At 41.8% G+C, this 24,745-nt stretch overlaps 1 long non-coding RNA gene and 2 other non-coding genes across 4 annotated transcripts; all 3 read right to left on the reverse strand.

Annotated features, from left to right (window-relative positions):
* Positions 1-1,062: 1,062 nt before the first annotated feature.
* On the reverse strand, positions 1,063-24,592 carry LOC121485107. 2 transcript variants are annotated; one of them, XR_005986205.1, is made up of 3 exons: positions 24,401-24,592; positions 10,456-10,644; positions 1,063-2,047 (listed from the first exon to the last, which is right to left on the reverse strand). It is a non-coding gene; the product is annotated as an uncharacterized LOC121485107 (long non-coding RNA). The 2 variants fall into 2 exon arrangements; XR_005986206.1 differs by lacking the exon at positions 1,063-2,047 and adding an exon at positions 9,685-9,799.
* Positions 15,743-15,845, reverse strand: LOC121485962. Its single transcript, XR_005986458.1, has one exon. It is a non-coding gene; the product is annotated as a U6 spliceosomal RNA (small nuclear RNA).
* On the reverse strand, positions 24,017-24,088 carry TRNAH-GUG. Its single transcript has one exon. It is a non-coding gene; the product is annotated as a tRNA-His (tRNA).
* Positions 24,593-24,745: the final 153 nt, after the last annotated feature.

The following is a 24,745-nucleotide window of genomic DNA, read 5'->3' on the forward strand; positions in this document are numbered from 1 at the left end:
TGAGCTATGGCTGCTGTAGAATCCCACTCAGTATACACTGAACAGTAAGTTTGCTCCTTCAACTCTAAAGAACTGTAAAAGATACCAATCGGGTGCAAGAATTCTAGAGGACTAGAAGGGGGGGGAAGCATAAAGAGTATCAGGGAAGGAGCAGGGTTTGGGGATCAAGCCCCCTGTCGGGCTCCCTGCTCAGTGGGAGTCTGCTTCTCCCTCTCTCTCTTTTTTTTTTTTTTTTAATTTATTTATGACAGTCACACAGAGAGAGAGAGAGAGGCAGAGACACAGGCAGAGGGAGAAGCAAGGCTCCATGCACCGGGAGCCCGATGTGGGATTCGATCCCGGGTCTCCAGGATCGCGCCCTGGGCCAAAGGCAGGCGCCAAACCGCTGCACCACCCAGGGATCCCTCTCCCTCTCTCTCTATGTTCATTCTCTCTCTCTCTCTCTCTCTCTCTCAAATAAATAAAAATAAAGTCTTTTTAAAAATAAAAAGAGTATCAGGGAAGTAAGGGAGACATATATGGCCACCAGATCAGTTCAATAGCTTAATGTAGCTGTAAGCCTCTATGTTTTATTTCACTGAAAAGGAGTATGGTTTTTCTCACTTTTGATACAAGCCCTGACAATAAACAGACTGAAACTCTTCCATGAAACTTAACCTTTCCCCCCTACTCCCTGGCCTCCAGCAATGTTGAGACATGAGGCTACAAGAAACTGAAGTCCAGTACATGGAGGCCTGTTGCTATTTGCTCCCTGAGCCTTACGTTTCTAAGTGCAGGGGAGTGGTTTGAGAGACAGCTCAGGAGCTGTCAAAGGAGAAAAAGGGAAGATAATGAAATCTTATTCATCATTTCATCCAAAGCTTCAGGCAGGAGTTTTTAAAGGCCTTTAGACATCTTGTTAGTTTTTTACCAAAGAACCTTTTTCAAAAAGTGGTGAACCAGGACCAAGAACACCAAACAGGTGAGGACAGACAAGGCCAGTGCCCTCTGGGAATCCACGATGCAGGTGCCAGGAAGTAGGCAGCTTAAGCTAAAAAGAGAAGGTACCAAGTGAGGATCAGCAAACAGGGCTCCTTGGGGGCAAGTGAAGCTCTAATGATGAATGCCTGAGACTTAAAGCAAGAAGAACTGTCCAGTGTCCTTGCTATCCAGCCCTAAGGGTCAGGCTGAACTACAGTCCTCAAGGCAAAGATCGATGGCCATTTTCTGCTTGAGGATTCCCAGGAAGAGTCCAGCTTAGTTTGAATACTACATTTTTTCACTGATTTCTAATGAAATCTCACTCCTTCTATTTTATCTGATATCCTCTTTTGGTCCCTTGGAGTAGATTTGATCAGCATCTACCACTAGACTCTTCAAAAGTCATCTGTTCTCAAAACCATATAACACCAGTCATTTTGATCTTTCCCCTGGAGCAAAACCACATAAACTACTCTTAAGAAGTGTAGCCATATGGTTCTCACCTCGTGGCTGCTTGACTTGCCTCAAAATAAGATTTTTGTTTTCATCATCCTAGCTCCCTCTGATATTGGCCCCAAAGTCCTATACATCACTGACAGTATACTTCAAACAGGTTTTCTGTCTTTTTAAAGTGCTTTATATCATTGTTCTTACTAATGAAGCAGGAAATAAGTAATATATACTAGGCTTCTCTTGTAAAGACCATAACAAGCTGCATTGACTCAAGAGACAAGAAAGAAAAAACCCAGATTCTCTCAAATATCTAAGTCTATCAAACAGTATAGTTTTGAGAAATAGTTCATTCTCAGGTTTTACCTATTCCTAGAAGTGCAACTTGATAAATTATGTTCACTTACAAGTCATTAAGATCTATACACCAAATAGCCCTTTAGATCAGTTTGTGAATAAAGTTGTTTTCCATCTAGCAATTGTCTTGATACAAGGTTACATTCCTAAAATAACTGTTGTCTCTTGCTTCCATGAATTCCCAACATCTCACCCAAACAGGCCCAGCAGGATCTTCTTGAACAAGCCAGCATATGTTTTGCAGAAACTTCATGCTCTGGTAAAAGGCTGTAGGTTCCTCCTGATAAGAACACCAAAAATAAGTTACAAAAATTACTTCATCCCATTTGTATCAATTCCCAGAATTTATATTACCTGGCCTGGGAAGAATTTATTAACCAATGAGGAAAATTATTCGGCCACAGTACAATAGATAATATTGTGGCATGGCAGAAAGGCCAATCAAACCTTGCCAAGGAGGAGCAGGTCAGAATAAGCCTACTCAACCTGGACTAGCAGTATCCTCAGTAATCTCCAACCACAGAACTGGACACTAGTCACATCAGGAGAGACTCCTGGAACTGACTTCTCCCTTGTTCCTTAGGGACAAGGGATTGTTTAGCTTCCAAGATTCAGAAAAGGGCTTATTCTGAGAGGCAGCTTTGACCAATCTTCCCTAAGAACCATACGAACCCATAACCCTGAGCAGTCAATAAGATGTGCACTGACAGACTGGAAGAAAATCACTACCACCGTCAAGAATCCCTGGTGAGCAGGACCTGATGCTATTCCAGTTGACCACTGACATGTGCTTTCTATGTGCTGGGTTCTTTGTGGGAACTTTATAAGGAGTAGCTCATTGACTCCTCCGAACAATTCTGGAGGTGGTTACTATTATCTTTTCCATTTTATGAATGTGGAAACTGGAAAACAGAGATGTTAAGTAACTTTCCCAAGGTCATTGAAGGTGTAAGGAGCATAGACAGAATGCAAACTCAGGCAGCCCGGCTTCAGAATCTGAGCTCTCAACCATCCTCCTATGCCATATCTTACCTGGGCCAGGCTCACCCATCTCTGCCCTTCCTATCTTCAGCACACTTAAGTCATATGGGCAAAGATCTCCAATTTGCAAACTCTTCAAAGGTCCAAAGAGGGCAAGCCCAGCATGAAGGTCCCGTTGGCCATCATGGTGAGCCAGTACAGCATAGCAGGGCTGGGACCAGTCACCACGTTCAGATGCCCAGGGGGTCTTGGTTCACAGATTTCCATGACTCTCCACTGCTATCTCTCCCATCTGAGATGCTCCCTCTCCCTTAAACATAGCCTTCCTTTTCACTCTTCCCTCCTCCTCATTTCCCCTTTGCAGGGAGCCCAAGCCTGTGTTAGTTGAATAGAGAGTATATTATCAGATATAGGTAATTTGAGAAAAGAGAAAAAAACCTTTATTGCCACCTAACTGAATCAATTCAAAAGGATACATCTCATGAACTCTGTTGCCTTTCCTTGCTTAATAGAGAAAGTAGTGAGTAAAAGAGATTGCTTAGAGGTATTTGTGTGCCTGAAGTACTTTATTATCTCTGGAACATCATTTGCAAAGTGTATCAAGGAACTAATTTAGTTTTAATCTAGACTTCCTGTGTCAGGTACCTTTGGTTTGCCCCTCCAGATCCTCTCTCCACCCAGCTCTGTACCCAGGAGCCTGACCCTGTGGACTACCATGAGGGCTCCCATGCCTTCCAGCTCATCTGATTGGGTTCTACCAAGGGGACCCACAAAGAGATCAGAGTGTATGAAAAGACTGAGGTCACTGTATTGAGGAGGTCTTTATCTGACTCTCCTCCTGGGTTCTCTTACATCTTGTCCCTTCAGGCCTAGGAATAGTAGCGGTTCACTGCTTACTGCCTCAGGTTCTTGCACTATCCTTTCTTGTGGCTCCACTACATCTTGCACACATCTTTCTAATGGTCTCTTTGTAAATAAACCCTCCTATAATTATCTGAATTTAAGTATTCCATCTGTTTCCTGTTGGGACCCAAACTGATACACTAGGTGAAGCTGATTTAAAATTATACCCAGTCAAATGCCAGTTCAGTAAAGCCACTGCAAAATTAGAGGGGGTATACTAGTCCAAAAATAAATAGAAATCACATGCCTAGAAAAGGTTTGTCATCACTTTGTAACCACGTTCAACTATTTCCTGGGAACTAAAGTTCAGTGGGTACCACCAGAAATGAGTTAAGAACAATAACTTTAGCAAAATCTATTAACATTCTAATCCTAGAATATCAAGTTGAAACTAGACCTCTCTGGTTAAAATTTTAAATAAAAAAAGAAAGCCATAAGGGGTATTGCAAAGGAAAAGAGAAAACAAACTCTCACACTCTTTTAAACCAATTAAGCAGCAGAGCATAGAGGTATGAGAAATCATGGTCTTGGTATCTTGCTTGGCCAGGGCTCTTGTTAATACTACCCAGCTCTTTGCTTTACATGACATTACAATTTGAGGGTTAGTAACTGTTCTATCTGAAAGCTGAATCGAGAAGAAATCTGTCTGATAAATGGTGAATCATAATACCTTGGCCAATCATAATACCTTCACTTTCTGTGAAGTATGTACCCATTAATAAATTCTCTAAGTATGTGTATGGGACCCTTTTCAGATATGTACTAACAATAACCTTTTCTCATGCTTACTGCTTGCAGCCTCAACCGATAGAGCATGAAAGAGTAGAGTAAAGGCATTAAGTCATGCTAGGTGAACAGAGCATTAATGGGTACTACAGGTTAGGCTTAGCAGCAAAAGTGTTCATGCATCTTTGCAATGACTTTATTCATAGGATGTGAAAATTCAACTGAGACAAAGCTATGGAAACTCCCAGGGCTTGCAGTACTAGCATTTAGCAGTTAGAATGGAAAGCTTAGGATGACTTTCAGAAAGTCCATCTGCAGTGCTGTTGACACTGTGACCCTGGTTGATTTTTTTTAAATTTATTTATTCACAAGAGACACACAGAGAGAGGCAGAGATACAGGCAGAGGGAGGAGAAGCAGGCTCCATGCAGGGAGCCCAATGTGGAACTCGATCCCAGGACTCCAGGATCATGCCCTGAGCCAAAGGCAGATGCTTAACCACTGAGCTACCCAGGTGTTGATCTTTTCTTCTCTAGCTTAAGGTAAGAATGACTGAGTCTGAAAAGCATAAGATTATCAATAAGCCAAAGAAGAAAGCCAAATAGGAGCTAGAAAACCACGGAAGGCAAGAGAAAAGTCAACCGGGTGGAGGCCAGTAAAGTTACAATGGAGGCAGAGACTCCATGAAACTGGGGATGACCAATTCTGAGAACCATCAGCCCAGGTAGAGTAAGAAGGGAACCTAAACCAGAGCATGGCCAGGTGCTTAATGCTGAATTGGGATTATTACCTTAGAAAAGAAAGCTTTCTCCACAGAGTACCCAAATCTCTGTTTCATGTGTCCATTTCAGACAAGAGAAAAAATCAGATCTTTTTCACACTAACAGTGGAGATCCAATGCCAAAGGTCCATGAAGACAGTAAGGTGATACATTCAATTGGCCCGTCAATTCACCCTCAACTTCTTCCTTCCAGAACTCTTATCTCTCAGAGTTAGAGATAGCATTAGTTCTGACAGGCAATAATCCAGTGGCCTTTTCAAGCCAAGTCCTAAATTCTTTGTTAAGCAAACGTTTCTCCTGATTTCTAGTACACAGTCAATGATGATCATGGGCTTCCTATGTTGATACAATTTGCTCCTGTTTATACATTCTTTTAACAATTTCAGTAGGCATTTGAGGACAGAAAAGCTCTAGCTTCTTTAGCTGCAGATAGCAGACTCAGGCCCTAATGAGAAAAAAAGTGGAGGAGGGGGAAGAGCTCCTACCAAGGATGCACTGCCTAAACTTCCTCACTTGGGATTTGTATTCACATGTAACATAGTCAAGCCTGAGATGTTCTTCCAAACCTCATTCCAGGGAACTTGCAGAGCTCACACCCACCCACCTATATTGCTATGCCCACCCATCCCTGCCAGGCTTACCACCACCCTCCCAGGAAGTCAGAACAAGTGCTCTGACAGGACAGCGACAAGAGACAAACAGACTTAATAGAAGCAGTTGGAGAGCTAAGAGGAAAAGTGAAAAAGAGATATAACCCATAAGGAGGAAAGATCAATGATATTCAATGATACATAAAATCAGGTGGCATGATAAATGAGAAGATGCTAGATTTGGCAGTGAAGAAGCAACTGGTTCTGTGTGAGTGAACTGTTTACATGAGAGCCAAGGACCATACCAAGTACTAATGAATTTTCAGAGCAACTGGACTTGTTCTTCAGAGCAACCTGATGGTGGGAATGATTTCCATAAGAATATGCAAAAATAAAATACAAAAATCAACTGTGTTTCTGTGTACCAAAAAATGAAGTTTAATGAAAGATATTTTAAGATATAATTTTTTTAAATAGTGTATCTTCTAAGTTTTTTTTCTGTCTCTCCCATCTATCCTCTTTCTAGGACTCCAATTATATGTATACTAGGCCACTTGATGATATCCCAGGAATTCTAATACTGTTCTCTCTCTTTCAGTCTTTCCCCTGCTCTGTGTTTTATTTTGGATAATTTCTATTGCTATGTCTTCAAGTTTACTAATCTTTTTTCTGCAATGTCTAAGTTGCTATTCATCACATTCAATGTACTTTCTTTTTCAATTCTAGAAGTTCAATTTCAAACTTTTTTTTTTACAGTTGTTTAAACTGTCTACAGGCTAGATGACACACAGAAGGCCTTCCTACCCTGCTCCTGTCTCACCCCCCAGAAAGATTCCATTCTCCTCTGTGATATCCTCAGCCATCTGTCAGACAGACAGAAAGCCTCTCCAGCAGCCCAGAAACCCAGTTGAAACAAACCCACCAAAGCATTCATCATTCACAATTCAAATGCACAGTACTTCCTAGAGCTGTTACACAGCAGGCACTTGATAGATACTTGTTGGAGAGTCAATAATGAAGAACAACTCAATACTCAAAAAAAAAAAAAAAAAACCTCAAAAAAAAAAAAAAAAAAAATCCAGGGCAGCCCAGGAGGCTCAGCAGTTTAGTGCCACCTTCAGCCCAGGGAATGATCCTGGGGACCTGGGATTGAGTCCTGCATTGGGCTTCCTGCATGGATCCTGTTTCTCCCTCTGCCTGTGTCTCTGCCTCTCTGAGTCTCTCATGAATAAATAAATAAAATATATTTTTAAAAATCCAAATAAAAAATGGGTAGAGGGCCTGAATAGACATTTTTCCAAAGAAGATAAACGGACAATAGACACATAAAAAGATGCATAACATGACTAATCATCAGGGAAATGCAGATCAGAACCACAATGAGATATCATCTCACATCTCTCAGAATGGCTACAATCAAAAAGACTAGAAAGAACAAGTGTTGATGAGGATATGGAGAAAAAGGAATGTTCATGCATTGTTGGTGGGAATGCAAACTGGTGTAGCCACTGTGGAAAACAGTATAGAGTTTCCTCAAAGAATTAAAAATAGAATACCATATGATCCAGTAATTCTACTACTGGGTATTTACCCAAAAAATAGAAAACACTAATTTGAAGGGATACACACACCCCTATGTTTACTGCAGTATTATTTACAATAGCCAAGATATAGAAGCAGCCCAAGTATCCATAAATAAATCAATGGATAAAGATGTAACATATATATATATATATACACACACACACGTGTTTATACATACACATATAAACACACATATGCATATATATACACACATGTCTTTTTTTTTAAAGATTTATTTATTTATTATAGACATAGAGAGAGAGAGAGGCAGAGACACAGGAGGAGGGAGAAGCAGGCCCACGCCGGGAGCCTGATGTGGGACTCGATCCCGGGACTCCAGGATCGCGCCCTGGGCCAAAGGCAGATGCTAAACCTCTGAGCCACCCAGGGGTCCCCAACACATGTCTTTCTATATATGTATATACCTACCATGAGATATTACTCCACCATAAAAAATAATGAGATCTTGCCATTTGTGACAACATGGATGGACCTAAAGTGAAATAAGTCAGAGAAAGACAAATACCATATGCTCTCACTTTTAAATGGAATATAAAAAAAATGAGCAAACAAACAAACAAAGCAGGAATAGACACATAAATACAGAGAACAAATTGATAGTTGCCAAAGGAGAGGAGATGGGAGGGATGGGCAAAATGAGTAAGGGGAGTGGGAGGTATAGGCTTCCCGTTATGGAATGAATAAGTCAGAGAGATGAAAGTTACAGCATAGGGAATATAGTCAGTGGTATTATAATAGTCTTGTATGGTGAAAGATGAGAGCTACACTTGTGGTGAACATAGCATAACATATGGAGTTGTCAAATCACTATGTTGTACACCTGAAACTAACACTGTGTGTCAACTATACTTCAAATTTTAAAAATGGAAACATTTTTTTAAAAAAAATAATGAAGGGATCCCTGGGTGGTGCAGTGGTTTGGCGCCTGCCTTTGGCCCAGGGCGCGATCCTGGAGACCCGGGATCGAATCCCACGTCGGGCTCTCGGTGCATGGAGCCTGCTTCTCCCTCTGCCTGTGTCTCTGCCTCTCTCTCTCTCTCTCTCTGTGACTATCATAAATAAATAAAAATTAAAAAAAAATAATGAAGATAGAAGAAATCATGCTGTAAGGAAAGGAGCTGGATAGCTCTGAACATCTTTCAGGCACTCCTGAAATCTTCCCACATGGGTGACCCCTACTGAACTCTTAAGGTTGGGTCTGACAGTGTTAATATAGTACTCATGTCATTTAGCCACCTCTGGAGAAAATGTTTAAAATGTGTTTAAAATGAAGGAGTTATATTAAGAGGAAAGGCCAAGAGACTGAAGATCCAGCTTTCTAATCATTGGCTGAGCTATTGACTGATTGTATTATCTTGCTAACAGCTAAGGAAGAGAACAGATATAGAAATTATCCTGCTTCCAAGAGAATTATTGAAGAAATCCAAGTACTGACGAGGAGTATTTGGAGCCCTCCTGTTCCTCTCTTACTCAATTCCATCTCAAGTCTGTGGTGCAAGCCAGGGTCATAAAATAGCTGTTACCTGGGGGTTTAGAGCAGATTATCTTGCAGAATCATACAGATTTTTAGAGCAAAATGGACCTTCAAGATCTTCCTACTAACCACAACTACACTGATTGTAGACAATCCAAATCATGAAGCCACAGGCAGTTACCTGATGGGTATGGCATAAGGACTCTGTGCTCTGCTGTCTCTGCACTCTGCTGCCTCTGTACTCAGGCTTTCAGTGAACTTAACAGCCTATGACGCCTCCCACTTCATGGAGAGGACATCCAGTTCCTCTCTCTAACCCTGACTTTAAGACACCCCTGTCTTCCCAAAATCCTAAAGGTCATTTTCTTTTTTTTTTTCTAAAGGTCATTTTCATTTAGATGACCCACCGATGTCCCAGAACCACCATGTTCTACGTAAGAACCTCCTGTATCTTAGATGCTACCCTCTCCTGATTCCCCTCTGTTACCCCCTAGGTAAAGCACTCCTTATACTTGCTTCTCTCTTCCCGTATCTGCCCCCCAGCCCCCACTATTGGCACTTTCCCTCATTTGGCCTTGTGTCAGAGCTAAGCATGTGTTAGAGCTAGGAGCAGAGCTTGTGTTAGAGCTAGGGCCTTAAGGCCATCTCACCAGAGGGGAAGTTCCTTGAAGGAAGATCTTGTGAGGGAGAAAAAGAGATGTGGAGTAGGGTACAGAGGGACACATTTAAAGACCTATTTCTTCAACATCACAATCTTGGATAGGGTTGACCCTGAATACCAAGCCATCTGAGTTACTGCGGGCAGTTTAAATGTCAGGTTTAGGGCAGCCTGGGTGGCTCAGCAGTTTACGCACATGCCTTTGGTCCAGGGTATGATCCTCGAGTCCTGGGATCAAGTCGCATGTTGGGCTCAAGTCGCAGTGCACGTAGCCTGCTTCTCCCTCTGCCTGTGTCTCTGCCTCTCTCTCTGTGTCTATCATGAATAAATAAATAAAATCTTTAAAAATAAATAAATAAATAAATAAATAAATAAATAAATAAATAAATAAATAAAATTTTAAGATGGCAGGTTTAAAGGGGAGGTGACAAGTGTTTTGCAAGGATGCCATTAATTTTTAATGTCTTATGTATCCAATCATAGTTAATTTTTTTGAAATGCTCGCCATTTCTCCTGGCACTCTGATGCTTTTTAAATTTTGCTGGCAAGAATTTTAAGGTCTTTTTCTCTCGCACTTTGGCCCACATGCAGTTTCCTACTGCAGTGAGACACTGAATGTGTGAAGAGTGTGGAGAGAGGGGAGGGAGATGATAAATGTCCCTCCAGGCTGCAGTGCTGGGCATGGCCAGTTCAATGGCCACATACCAGATAACCTATTCTTTCAGGAAAGAGTTCTAAAAATACCAAATTGAAAGATCAACCAAACACTATCTGACCACAGAGAGTGGGACTATGGTAAATACTAAGGGCTTATACTTCTCTGTCCTGGCATTAGGGATTTCTATCTTCTCTCCCATCCTCTGCTTCTACATCCTGTTTGTACTTTCTCTATCTTTCTGACTCTCCCTCCCTCTCTCTTCTCTGTCTCTCCCTCAAACCCCTTCCTTCCTTTCTCTACCTCTCCTACTTACACTTTGCAGTGCTCTGCATGAGATGTTGTGATGGAGAGAAGTCTGGGAAGACAGGCTCCAGAACATCTGTGGGGCCCACCACGGTCCTTGCAGAGTGGAGCTGATGACTGAGGCAAACAGTGCTGAGCGCATGTGCATTAGAGAGCAGGTAGGTGAGCAGTCATGGCCTGGTGATGGGGATGGACAAGGCTGTGGAGAACCCAGAGAAGCCCCATGAGAGTGTCCTCTAGACAATGAGCATCAACAATCTTCTACAATTAGTCTTATAGGCTGCGGATTCAAATCTTTATTTTCTGTTTGCTTAACTTCGTAGGAGATTTTTGCCTTGGGTTCTGGTTAGAAAAGCCTGACCTCTAGTATTCCTTATTGATTTATGATTGGCTAATTATTTTCCATGGCTAAATTGTGCAGTGGACGAATTCTAAAAAAGTTGGTGTTGGCCTCCCAGTCCTGACCCTCCCCCTAAATGCTCTAATGCTGACTAAAGTCTACCCTTTTTTGGAAAGTAAGTTATAAGGAAGTAATCTTTGGTCTCTGTTATTAAGCATTTCTGGGTTTTTCTCTCTTGGGTTTTTTTACTTTTGTTAGTTTTTTTTTTTTTTTTTAAGATTTTATTTATTCACTCACGAGAGACACACACAGAGAGGGAGAGAGGCAGAGAGACACAGGCAGAGGGAAAAGCAGGCTCCATGCAGGGAGCCTGACACGGGTCTCGATCCTGGGACTCCAGAATCACGCCCGGGGCCAAAGGCAGGCACTTAACCACTGAGCCACCCAGGGACTCCCTGGGGTTTTTAACTTTTAAGGCAGGATTAAAAATACTAGGAATCAGAGGCTCTTTGGGCAAAATGACCTCATGACATGGGGGAAGGTAGAATATTTAACTTCCATAAACCTCAATTTCCACTTCTGCAAAATGGAAGTGGTGATAAGCATATCTGCCTACAAGACTGAGACTGATTAAATTAGAACCAAAGTGAAAGGAGGGGAAAAGACATTTGTATAAACAGTAAAGTGCTCCAAGAAGTGTAAATCACTTAGCATAGTGCCTGGTGCAAATTAAGTGTTCACTTGGTGGTGGCTATCGTGTCCTACACCAGTAACATAGCAGGAATTACTGGAGCATCTTAGAGCAGGACGTAGAAGGCGGCAGGAGAATAGAGAGAAAGAAATGGAGCAATATGGTGATTGCTGGGGAGTCATGCAAAGAGCAGAGCTTCTATTTACTTTAGTCTATGCAATTCCGACTATTACCAAAAAAAAAAAGTCTTTCAGAAACTTGACTTTGTTTCTAAACAAGAAAAATGTACACTTTTCAAAGCACAAGTTCATTTTTTTACTGACACGAGTCTCAAGGAGACTTCACTCATTAGTTTACAGATTTCCTGTAACTAAAATATCTTCCCATATATTTGATAAAGAATTGAAACAAAATATTAAGTCTGGTTTTTAACAAATTTGAAGTAGCAAGTTCTTTTCTGAAACCTTATTTCTTTTTACCAAGAGCCAGTTGTTCCCTTAAGGGGCGTGAACAATATGTCTGCAACATCGACTATCTTATGGAGACAGATGTCCTTATAAGAGAGAGGCAGAGGGAGGCTGGAGACACAGTAGAGACAAAGCAATATGAGTACTGAGGCAGAGATGGAATTAGGCAAGCCACAATCCAAGGAATATCTGGAGTCACCAAAAGCTGAAAAAGGCAAGGAAGGATTCTCCCCCAGGGTCTTTGGAGAGTGCAATTCTGAAAACACTTTGGTTTTGGACTTCTGGCCCCCAGAACTGTGTGAAAACAAAATTCTGTTTTAAACCACTTGTTTATGGTCATTTGTTACAGTAGCCTTAGGAAGTGAAAACAAGTGCCCAAAGGACAAGAGTAGGCTGGCACCCAAGTCTCTGGACTCCCTCAGTCATATGTTTATTTCCCTACCACCATTTCATACCCTCTAAATTCTGATCTTAACAGAGATGTGAAAAAAATTCACACTCTTTACTGCTGAAAAGTTAACTTCTTAGATGGAAGCAATGAAGAATATTGCAGGTGCTGCTGCCTCTATGAGTTGATGCTTAGTCCATCCAACAACTAAGCTTTTGGGCTTTTGGGCAACAACAAAATCTTAGTTGTTGGATGGAAAGTGATATATCCAACTAAGATTGGTATTAAACATTAGGGAATCATTCTAAGATCTGGAGGAGAGAACTGATAAAATATAGCTAGAAAGATAAACCAGTTGATTCCAACAAAATACAGAAAATAGGTAACTCACAAAGTCTATATGCAATCAACAGAATTTACTGAGCATACAGTATGTGCCAGGCAGTTGGGACGCCTGGCTGGCTCAGTTGGTAGAGCATGTGACTCTTGATCTTGGGGTCATGAGTTCAAGCCCCATGTTGGGTGTAGAGCTTATTTAGAGTAATAATAATGATAGTAGTAGTAATAAAAACGTGTCCACAAATCCTTTAAAAAAGAAAAAAGTTTCTGGATCTGGTAAGCAGAGTTCTTACTTGAGGCACCACAGTGAAGAATACACCACATAGCTCTTGTTTTCTCCTCCAGATCCCCTTTCCATCTCTCTCATCCTGCTCTGACTAGTGTGAGCTACATCACCAGGCTGCGTCAGTCTCTGGTTTCCAATTGGGCTCAGCCATTGGGAACCACTGACAGGAGATTGGATACCTTTCTGTCTATTTCATCAACTATCCCAGTGCTTGTTCAGTGGACTCATAAATAAAATGGCCAGGATGGCAGAGACGAAGTTATGTATAGGCTCTACAATAGGGACTTCTCATCAAGGTGAATCTGGTGATTGCTGAATCTACCAAGAACAGAGACCAATGTTGAGTCCATAGTATGGCATCGTTCTTCAGGGGCACTAGCCAGTTACCTGATAATAGGTTGATTATGTTGTCCCACCATGGAGGAGGAAGCAATTCCTCAATGAACTTAATGCTTATTCTGGATATGGTGTCCCTTTATAGTTTGATGTTCCATAGTAAAAGTTAAGGGAAGACTATAGCAATACCATTCTGTCAGGACCACTAATATACCTAAGAGTAAAGGCTTGAGATATCAGATAAAGAACTGGTTGATCACCAATTAAGAAAAAAAAATCTTAGTAGCTAGACATATTTTTCCTTAGTTTATTCTGTATATATTTATACTTCTTAGTTTCTTCTTCTTCTCTTTTCCCTTCCTGTGCTTGCCCATTTAGGATGAGTTGATGACAGTTAACCTTATATTTTGTTTTTAGATTTCAGAATATCAAGGTGGGGGGGGATGGCGGATCGTGACTGAAAAAGAAAAAGGATGACCATCAGAAAAACAAGAAAAATGACTGATAAGATTTTGGGTCTCCCCTTTTAAGGGGAGATGGTAAGGCATCTTTGTAAGAGAGGTAGTTATAGCACATTAGGTGTAAGCATTATATTGTCACTATCATTGTTTGGAAGCTAAATGTGAGTAAAATGGTATGTATGGATACTGAGTACCTAAAATAATGAACTGCACTAGATTGTCTACTGGCAACTCAGCATCCCACTTCTGTGATCCCCCAAGATTTAGGAATTCTGGAAAATGTTTCTTAGAATCCCTTGACAACTGTTTTTTCCATGTTAGATTCCACAAATAAGAGGTACTTGTGTGACATTTGGAGAACAGAAGAGAGGTAGCTAGCTTCTTCAAGACTATTCAGACTTTAGTACAACATCCATTCATGATCAAAACCCTCTGCAAAGTAGGTCTAGAGGAAACATACGTCAACATAATAAAGGCCTTATATGAAAAACCCACAGGTAACATCATACTCCATGGTGAAAAATTGAGAACTTTTCCCCTAAGGTCGGGAACAAGATTCTCTCCACTTTTATTCAACATAATATTGGAAGTCCTAGCCATAGCAATCAGACAACATAAGAAATAAAAGGCATCCAAATTGGTAATGAAGAAGTAAAACTCTATTTGTAGATGACTCTGTATCTATAGAAAACCATAAAGACTCCACCAAAAACCTACCAGAATGCATAAATGTATTCAGTAAGGTCATTGGATACAAAATCAATGCACAGAAATTGGTTGCATTCCTATACACTAATAATGAAGCAGCAAAAAAGTCAAATTCAGGAAACAATCCCACTTATAATTATGGTCAAAACAACAAAATATCTAGGAATAAACTTAAAGAGGTGAAAGACCTATACTCTAAAAAACTATAAAACATTGATGAAAGGGATCCCTGGGTGGCGCAGCGGTTTAGCGCCTGCCTTTGGCCCAGGGCGCGATCCTGGAGACCCGGGATCAATTCCCACGTCGGGCTCCCGGTGCATGGAGCCTGCTTCTCCCTCTGCCTGTGTCTCTGCCTCTCTCTCTCACTGTGTGCCTATCATAAATAAAAAAAAAAATAAAAAAAAAAAACATTGATGAAAGAAATTCAAGACAAGGTGAAGAAATGGAAAGACATTCAATGCCCATGGGATGGAAGAACAAATATTGTTAAAATGTCTATACTACCCAAAGGAATCTACAGATTTAATGCAATCCCTATCAAAATACCAACAGCCTTTTTCACAGATCTAGAACAAATAATCCTAAAGATTGATTGGAACCACATGACCTCGAATAGCCAAAGCAATCTTGAAAAAGAAAAACAGGGCAGCCCAGATGGCTCAGCAGTTTAGCGCCACCTTTGGCCCAGGGCCTGATCCTGGAGATCTGAGATCAAGGCCCACATCAGGCTCCCTGCATGGAGCCTGCTTCTCCCTCTGCCTGTGTCTCTGTCTTTCTCTGTGTGTGTCTCTCATGAATAAATAAATAAAATCTTTAAAAAGAAAAACAAAACTGGAGTTATCACAATTTCCAGACTTCAGGTTATACAAAGTGGTAGCAATTAAAACAGTATGGTACCAGCATAAAAAAATAGATCAAGAGAATATAATAGAAAACCAGAAATAAAACACAATTATATAGTCAATTTAATCTTTGACAAAGGAGGAAAGAATATACAATGCTAAAAAGAGTCTCTTCAACAAATAGTGTTGGGAAAACTGGGGGGCTACCTGAAAAAAGAAAGAAAGAAAGAAAGAAAGAAAGAAAGAAAGAAAGAAAGAAAGAAAGAAAGAAACTGGGCCATACAAAAAAATAAACTCAAAATGGATTAAACATCTAAATGTGAGACCTGAAATCATAAAAACTCTTGAAGACAGCACAGGCAGTAATTTCTCTGACATTGGCTGTAGAAACACTTTTCTAGATAATGTCTTCTGAGGCAAGAGAAACAAAAGCAAAAATAAACTATTGGGACTATACATTAATTTATGCATCATCCTTGCACAGGAGCCATGCTAATCTCTGCATTGTTCCAGTTTTAATATATGTCCTGCCAAAGTAAGCCCACTATTGGGGCCATATCAAAATAAAGTTTCTGAACAGTGAAGGAAACAACAAAACTAAAAAGCACCCTCCCGAATGGGAGAAGATATGTGTAAATAACATATCCAAAAAAGGATTAGTATCCAAAATATATAAAGCAAGGAAGAGAGAGACCAAGAAAGAGACTCAACTATAGAGAACAAACTGAAGATTACTAGAAGGGAGGTAGGTGGCTGGGTGGGGGTGGGTGAGATAGGTGATGGGGATTAAAGAGTACACTTAGCATAATGAAAAAAAAAAAAAAACTATTCAAACTTTCCCTAACACTCTTCTCAAAGCTCTTCTAGTGTTTGCCCAGTTCCAAAGCCTCTTTCGTATTTAGGTTTTTATATTATGGCAGTGCCCCACTTCTAGGTAATAAAATCTGTATTAATTATCTATCACAGTATAACAAATTACCTGAAATTTTAGCAGCTTTAGATGATGAACACTGATTATCTCACAGTTTCTTAACTCAGGCATTTGGAAGTGACTTAACTGAGTGGTTTGGGTTCAGAGTCTCTCATGAAATTGTTAAAGTGTCAGCCAGAGTACAGGCATCTGAAGGTTTGACTGAGGCTGGAGGATCTGCTTTCAAGATGGCTCACTCACAAACCTATTGGTCAAAGATTTCATTTTCTTTCTTGTTTTTAAGATTTTATGCATTTATTCATGAGAGAGACAGAGAGAGAGAGGCAGAGACAAGGCAGAGAGAGAAGCAGGAGCCCAATGTGGGACTCCAGGATCACTCCCTGGGCTGAAGGCAGATGCTTAACCACTGAACCACCCAGGCATCCCCAAAGATCTCATTTTCTTGATGATTGTTAGCAGGAGCCCTCATTTCCTCAACTCATGGATCTCTCCATGGTGTTGCTTGGGCATTCTCAAGACATAGAAGCTGGCTTCCTCTGGAGCTAGTGATCTGTAAGTGCCAAAGGGAGGCTGCCCCCAAGGTAGGCCACTTTGGCATGAACATTATTTTGAGTTAAAAACAATCAAAACCCAGTAGATTGGAAAAGCTCTTTATGTCCCCTTCAAATGCCTCCTTGTACAAGGAAGAGGGCTATTAACAGATTCTTCTCCACCTAAGTAACTTATCTACATCATAAGGCAACCTTTGTTTTCCGAACATCTCCTCTCACCTTCCTACTAATGGTCCTGTCTCCCTTGTATTCTCAGACCTTACCCCTCCCTTAGCTCATATAAGCCTCATGTTGCCTGTCTGCAATTTCCATGTGTGTGTGTAGTTCTTGTACAAACACTATTTTTTTATAAATTTATTTTTTATTGGTGTTCAATTTGCCAACATATAGAATAACACCCAGTGTTCATCCCGTTAAGTGCCCACCTCAGTGCCTGTCACCCAGTCACCCCCACCCCCCGCCCACCTCCCCTTCCACCACCCCTAGTTCGTTTCCCAGAGTTAGGAGTCTTTCATGTTCTGTTTCCCTTTCTGATATTTCCCACTCATTTTTTCTCCTTTTCCCTTAAGTTCGGCATCAATATGGTGACCTCCTGGGAGCGGGGGACCACCAGGTTGCCTAAGGAGGGGTGAACCGGCCCAGATCGGAAACGGAGCAAGTCAAGACTCCCGTGCTGATCCTACAAAAACTATTAAATTTGATTTTCTCCTATTAATCTGCCTTATGTCAATTTAACTCTTAGTTCAGGTAGAAGGACCTTATAGGGCAAATTATTCCTCTCTGACAGATCCAATAGAGAGAGCAAAGGGGAAGCCACAATGTACTTATGACTTCATCTCAGAAATGACACACCATCCCTTCCACTTTATTCATTTGAAGATGTCACTAAGTCTAGCCCTCACTCCAGGGAGGGAAAGGAAGCTCTATGATCGGGAAGGTAGGAGCATCAGAAGATTTGTGAACATATTTTAAAACTACAAGTTCTCTTGAAGCATTTGATCTAAAGAGATTTAGGGAGGAAAGGAATTCTTAGCCATTTTGATGATACAGTAAGAAAGTCATCCAGACTCAGGATGAGGCCAGTCAACCAAAGGGTAGTCATGATGCAAGTATTTTGACTCTGAAATTTAGGAGAAATTGGGAAAACAGTTAAGTCAGTTTTTTGCAATTTTTACATGTATCTCTCCCTTCTAATTTAAAATTACATTTGAAAATTGCATACTCTGTCATCATGTCAGATTCTCAATATCAGCAATGACATTAGGGCAACACAGATACATCTATTTTCATAGTATTTGAACTACCATGACTCCAAAAAGTATTCTACCCTTGATATTAGAGCTTCCTCTCAAACCTCCCATCCATTTCCTTCATCCAATATGTCCATTCCCTCTACCTCTGAGTTGAGGAGCCTCTAAGCTTATTGCTCTCTGATCACACACCTATGGGTGTGATGTGAGGAAAGAGCTCCTCCTTCACCCCCAGATTAGTCCCCAAGCCCCAAACTCAACAACCAGAACCAGAAGCTGAAATTCTCTTCCATCTCTCCTCTGAACTAAGACTTTGTCAGTAAGGACACCTGGGTAGCTCAGTGGTTGAGCATCTGCCTTTGGTTCAGGCCCTGGCCCAGGGGTCCTGGGATCAAGCCAGTCCCGCATCAGGCTCCCCACAGGGTGCCTGCTTCTCCCTCTGCCTAGGTCTCTGCCTTTCTCTCTGTGTCTTTCATGAATAAATAAAATGTTTTTTAAAAAAGACTTTGTCAGTAATTACCCATGTGTACGTCGTCTTTCTAAAATACAGATATGATTATGTTCCTCTTCTGCTTAAAAATGGAGACTTAAATAGTCCCCAATACCAATAACAAAGTCTATAAATGGCCTTCAGGAAATTTGTGAATTCCTGACATTTTTGTCATAGATCCATCATTTGAAGAACAAGCCTATGGCTTCAAATGGATCCCCAAACAGTAAGTTACCACAAAATGTTAAGAACCACTAGCCTCCATGAAAAAAGACCTGACTTGACAAGGGGCAAGTGAATCATCACAATTTGGCTCCACCCCTCCTCTCCTTTCCATATCTTCTGTCACAGCTTTGACTTGTCTTTCCCTATGCTCTTTGCATATTCATGCTTCCTTGCCTTTGTTTCTGCCTTTCTCTCTGCCTAGGATATCTTTTCCTCTTTTCTGCCAGGAAAATTACTATGCATGCCTTGTAACCCAGCTCAAATGTCATATCCTGGGGGAATGAATGATCTAAGCTGTAATGCATTTTGTATATACTTCTAACATAATTGTAATTGTTTCTTCACTCTTCTGATTAACCCTGGACTGAAATGATCATCTCAGAGTAAGAATGAGTCTTATTCAAATTTATATCGCCAAAGCCTAACATAGATCATACTAGGGCCTACTGTTTGTTGGGTGGGTGAATGGGTGTTAGCTTGTACCACTGCCTGACAGAACAGGAACAACTTCCCTATGAGCATTCCTCTACAGCCTCCCTACAAACTGAGGATAATTTCTTCTTCCCCTAATGCTTTGCTTTACAGTGGGCTTTGTAGTGTACTTTTAGATTTTACTTACTAGTAAAATTTAAAAAATAATTTTGGAGATCAACATAGGATTGCCAGTTAATTTTCCAAGTAAAGACTATAGAAAAAATTATCACTTACCTTATCACGTTATAAAAGAAAAGTCACTTTAAAACCTCAAAAGTATGAAGGATATAATCTCAGCCTAGAAGACAGTCCTTTGAATTAAATACACTTAGCCTTTTGAAGACCTTATTTTTCTCTTATCCCATGATGAAAAATTCCTATTTATCAGTTCTAGAATAATGTTTGGAAATCACTGATTTAGACCTTTACTTCTGAGAGATGGCTCCTGCATTCTTCCTCAGGAATGAGTTTCAGGCCTCATGACAAGAATAGTCCTTCAGGATCTCTCCATGGATTTATTTCTACAGGAACAGAGAATAATACTTGGAAATAAGAGATCAACTAATGCATGTGTACTAGGGGCATATCTCAGTTAAAAATTCAAGAATGCAAGAAGTGCAACTTTATCTCTTTTTCTTAAATTTATTTTCTATTCAAATATGTTCCACTGGGTGACAAATATAATCTTAATTCAGGGTCCCTCTCCTTTTCTTTTCCTGAGGGTTGCATCTTTGATCCAGGGGACTGATTTTAGTGCACAAAAGATCCTAAGCACTGATGAGATTATGATGTCTCATGTGTAATTGAAAAAAATTAAGTATTTATAGCTTGTTATTTCCCAACAAAGTTCTGGGGTCTTCTTCTCTCTCTCCTGAAATTATCACTTCAGTGCTTTATATTCTTTTAAAAAAACTCTCTTACGTTTTTGGGTAGATGATTTGTTTTTCTGGTGTCCTTGGTAAGTTCTTGGCCTACCAGTGAGGCCATCTGGTTCTGCTTATTGGCCCTTAACATTCACTTGGATATATTTTATTTTATCGTGGGTCCATGCAGATCACCAGAGTCATCCTCACCCTGCCTACACAAGACTGCCTCAGATCTGAAGGCTCTTTATGCCACCCATGAGCCATTCAGGGTCAGAATTTATCTCCTCAGTGTAAAACTTTGATCCCCTTTAAAACGCAACACTTGTTATTATTAGCCATCATACTTCGCACAAAGGAGCAGAGGAGCAGAGGGAATAGGAGGATGGAAAATAGGCAGAAAACAGGAGAACACTATATCACATTATTTTCCCTTGGCTCAAATTCTATTTATTTTTTGTTTAGCTTTCTTTTCTGCACTAGACCATAGGTCTATGAGAACACACAACTACCTCATTCATTATTATTGCCCCAGAACCTAGAACAGTGCCTGGCACATAGTAGGCCCTCCATAAATATTGTTGATCTAATGAATGAGAATAATGAGATAGGAACAACACAAAGAGGTTGAAGAGAGAGTGAGGGGGCTGGAAGTGCTAAAAATAAACTTCAATTCTTTTACTATTCTGGTGGAAGTTTATATCAGTTTTCTCTTGAAAAGTTTTGTTCCACTGAAGCAAGAAATGGCTCTTCCTTCTATCATTTGGGGGGGGGGGGGGCGGAGAGGAAAGGGAGAATCTTAAGCAAGCTCCTCATAGGAGGAGGGGCTCCATCTTAGGACCCTGAGATCCTGTCCTGCGCTGAAATCGAGTTCCATGTTAACCAAATAAGCCATCTAGGCCTCCCTCTTCTGTTTTCTGATTGTTGCCTCTGGGCTAGTTGTTTCTCCTAGCTGGAAAACTAAACTATTTGGGCCAGGAGCATCAGTATATACCATTGCAGCTCTCCAGGATGCAAAGCACTTTAAGTGCTAAAAGATGATAGTTTACTGAATGAATGAATGAATGAATGAATGAATGAATGAAACTTGAGTCCTGAATAGCCAGAGAATCTCTGGGCAATAGGTTCCCTGTTGGCAGTTAAATCCAAAGTGGGTCTTGAAAGCAGCACCTCCTAGTGGAAATACATGGGTGCTACTTCCTCCTTAGATGCCCCCAAATACGGGCCTCTTGGTGACTCCTCCCAGAGCTCTTTTCATCCTCAAAATCTTAATGTTACTCCCCTAGATGAGGCCCAATAGACTCTGACAGGTCCCTTCTAGTAACCCTGAGTACTGGCAAGGTAAATAATGAAGGGTTTCACTCCAACCAAGTGGTTCTAGAAAACAGCAGCACCTTCTCAGACTTGACTGTGCAAGTGAATCACCTGGGGAGGATCTTGTTAAAATGAAGATTCTGATCTAGTAGTTCTGGGCTGTGAACAAGATTCTAATTTTGAAGCACCTCCAGGAGCTTCCAAGGCTGTTGGTCCAATCTGTATCACACCTCTGTGGTGGCCAGCAGTTATAACAGTAGCTCCCAGAGGCACCAGATGTGACCAGGAAGCCATGGCATTGGCTGTTTATGCAAACACTCTGAAGCTCATAAATTACAGTTGTCCCCTTCAAGTCAACACACTGGGGCGCCTGGATGGCTCAGTTGGCTAAGCTTCTGCCTTGGGCTCAGGTCATGATCCTGGGGTCCTGGAACCAAGCTCCACATCCAGCTCCCTGCTCAGCAGGGAGCTTGTTTCTCTCTCTCAGCAGGGAGCTTGTTTCTCTCTCTCATGCTTTCATCCCCTGCAATCTCTCAAATAAATAAATAAAATTTTAAAAATAGTACTGTATGTTAACTATACTGTAATTAAAATAAAAAAAAACTTAAAAGTAATGCTTAACAAAAAAGTCAACACACTGATACCAAAAAATAGTTTGCTGGAATGTTACCCAAACCATTTTTGGAATCGCTATTGAAGCTTATTACACCTTAAAAACTCAGTGCAACTGGGTGGCTCAGTGGTTGAGTGTCTGCCTTTGACTCAGGACATGATCCTGGGGTCTAGGATCAAGTCCCACATCAGGCTCCTTGTGGGGAGCCTGCTTCTCCCTCTTCCTGTGTGTGTCTCTGCCTCTCTCTTTGTGTCTCCCATGAATAAATAATAAAATCTTAAAAAAAAAAAAAACCCTCAGTGGTGACATCTTTTGAAGATGGATTTAAAAGCAGTCAAAAAAAAAAAAAAAGCAGTCAAAAAAACATTTCAAAGTAAAATATTGAGACTATAAATATTGAGATGGATTAACTTATATGGCTTATAAATTAGCCCTGAAGGTAATCCCCAAACAAGAGTTCCAAAAATATCTGGGGCAGCTAATTGGAGTAAGTGGAATGTCTACTTGGAAATACACCATTTAGATGCCTAAGTACCACTGCCTTCCTTTTTAATTAAGGTGCTGATTTAATTATATCCTTTTTAAGGGGTTGATTTCATTATTAGTTTAAGTAAAACATAAATAGGGCTTAGTAAGTGGCAGGCACTGTTACTTTACAAATATTCATTTCATTTTCATAATAAGCCTGCTTTATTCCCATTTTACAAACGAGAAAACTGAGGCACAGAGACATTAGGTGGCTTACCTAACATCACCTCACTAATTAATGCAAAAGTCAGTATTCAAACCTAGGGAGTCTGCTTCCAGGTGGCACCAGCTTAATTATTAAACTATGCTAACCTTACTTAGGGTTAGGACCAGCCCAAAGAAAGAGTGTTAGCTACTAGAGTCCATCAGAAAGAAAAGGAAAAAATTAAGTGACTTATAGTGGAGACTGAAAGCCAAAAACAAACAAAACAAAATCCAACCCAAACAGAAACAGCTGGAGCTGGAATGTGTGAACAGAGGTCTTACACCTCCTGCCTCTTTTCCCAGTTCTGATACATAGAAGAGACCTCACGGTGGTAGGGATAGCAAGTTCTCAGGCTGACCTTTCGCTATTTTATTCTCTCATGCTCTGAGCTGTCCTGTTTTGTGGCTTTAAACTCATCACATTTAGGGAACTGGGAGCAGGGAGACCCTAGGAAATTACAGCCCACAGTAGTATCTTGCTTTTTACATGCTATTCAGTGAGACTTTGCCAATGGATTGTGGGTAAAGAGGGCACAGCCCCACCAAAATGTCCATCTCTTCCAGGAATGCTTCCTGACTTGCTTTGCCACCTCCACGATCCCTGAGAGGAGCTAGAGAGGCTCATTCCTCACTCAATCCTCTCTCATTCCTTCCTTGACAGTGGCACAAGCCGCCAGCAGCCACCCAAGAGTCAAATCTAAACCTCACTTCCAATTTGCCTAATGCCGAATGACAGATCCGAATTTGTTGAGCTTGGATTTTTTTTTTTAAGTGCACAAAAAATAAACTAACAGATAAAATGTGCTTTAAATCTGAGGTGGATTAGGGAAAGAAAAAAAAAAAAACCCTGCAGGAGGAAAACACCCTCTCACCTAGGAGGTTGTAGAAGTGGGGGCCACAAGCCTATCATTAACACCCCTCACAGTGGCTCTCTAACCCTTAATAAATGTTTGCCATCTGTTCCTATAACCCCTACACTCAAAAGTACTGACGTTTTAGCAGGGCGAGGCTTTTCTGAGGACCTGGTGTTCGAGCCGATCACTGACAGTGACCAAGCGAGTTAAGAGAAAGTACCACACGGAACACGTCCTAAAACAAACCCACCGCGGGGAGGGTGGAGGTGGCTGCTCCACTTCCGCCCACTTTTGCCGCACTGTATAATTTCGGCCCTAACCTACAATTAAGGGGGGCAGTCGGGGCACAGCCGCAGGGATGCCACGTGGCTCCCCGAATCTAAAAAGGCGCCCTTGCCGTGCCATTGTTCCCACAATGCCGTGACTCGGATTCGAACCGAGGTTGCTGCGGCCACAACGCAGAGTACTAACCACTATACGATCACGGCGAGCTACCGGGACGCCGCGAGGCTCGCGCTCCCGAGTGTGGGCCTTCTGGTCCACCGGGCCGCCGCCGTAGCCTTCCCGCGCTGCCCTGGGCCAGCCATGCCTAGCCTGGCCCTGGCGCCGACCCCGAAGCGAAGTGGGGACGCCGTGGACTCCCCCTCGGGTCTCTGTCGGCCGTGCGCACGGGTCGTAAAAAGAAGGTCCTGAAAACGCTTTGCAAACCGAAGGATTCCTACGAGGCTGGGACTCAGCCGTGGCCGGGACGGAGGTGATGACCCGGGGTCGCCCGAACGGGGGGTCCCTCTTGCACCCACCTTGCCCCGGCGCTCACGCAGTCTGAGCGGACTCCGGCTGGGAACGGGGCCGTCTCTAGAATTCTACCACAAGAAAGGAAAATCGGTCCCGCCCCACCCCCACAACGTCCTTAAGGCGCGGGGGTGAGGGGGCAGAGAACGCCCCAGCGCAGCCCGCAAACTGGCGGAGCGGCGGGATCTGGGCCGCGCAGAGCGCGGACAGAGGTGGAGACCAGCGAGCCTGCGCGCACGCGAGGGGAGGCAAGATTGGAGAGCGCGGGAGCCAATGATGACGTGACAAGGGGGCGGGGCTTTCAACAGAGAAGAACTCGGGCGAGGAAACCGAAGGCCGGATCCCCAGTAGCT

The sequence above is a fragment of the Vulpes lagopus genome, chromosome 2 (assembly GCF_018345385.1).
Source record: "Vulpes lagopus strain Blue_001 chromosome 2, ASM1834538v1, whole genome shotgun sequence".
Taxonomy (NCBI): domain Eukaryota; kingdom Metazoa; phylum Chordata; class Mammalia; order Carnivora; family Canidae; genus Vulpes; species Vulpes lagopus.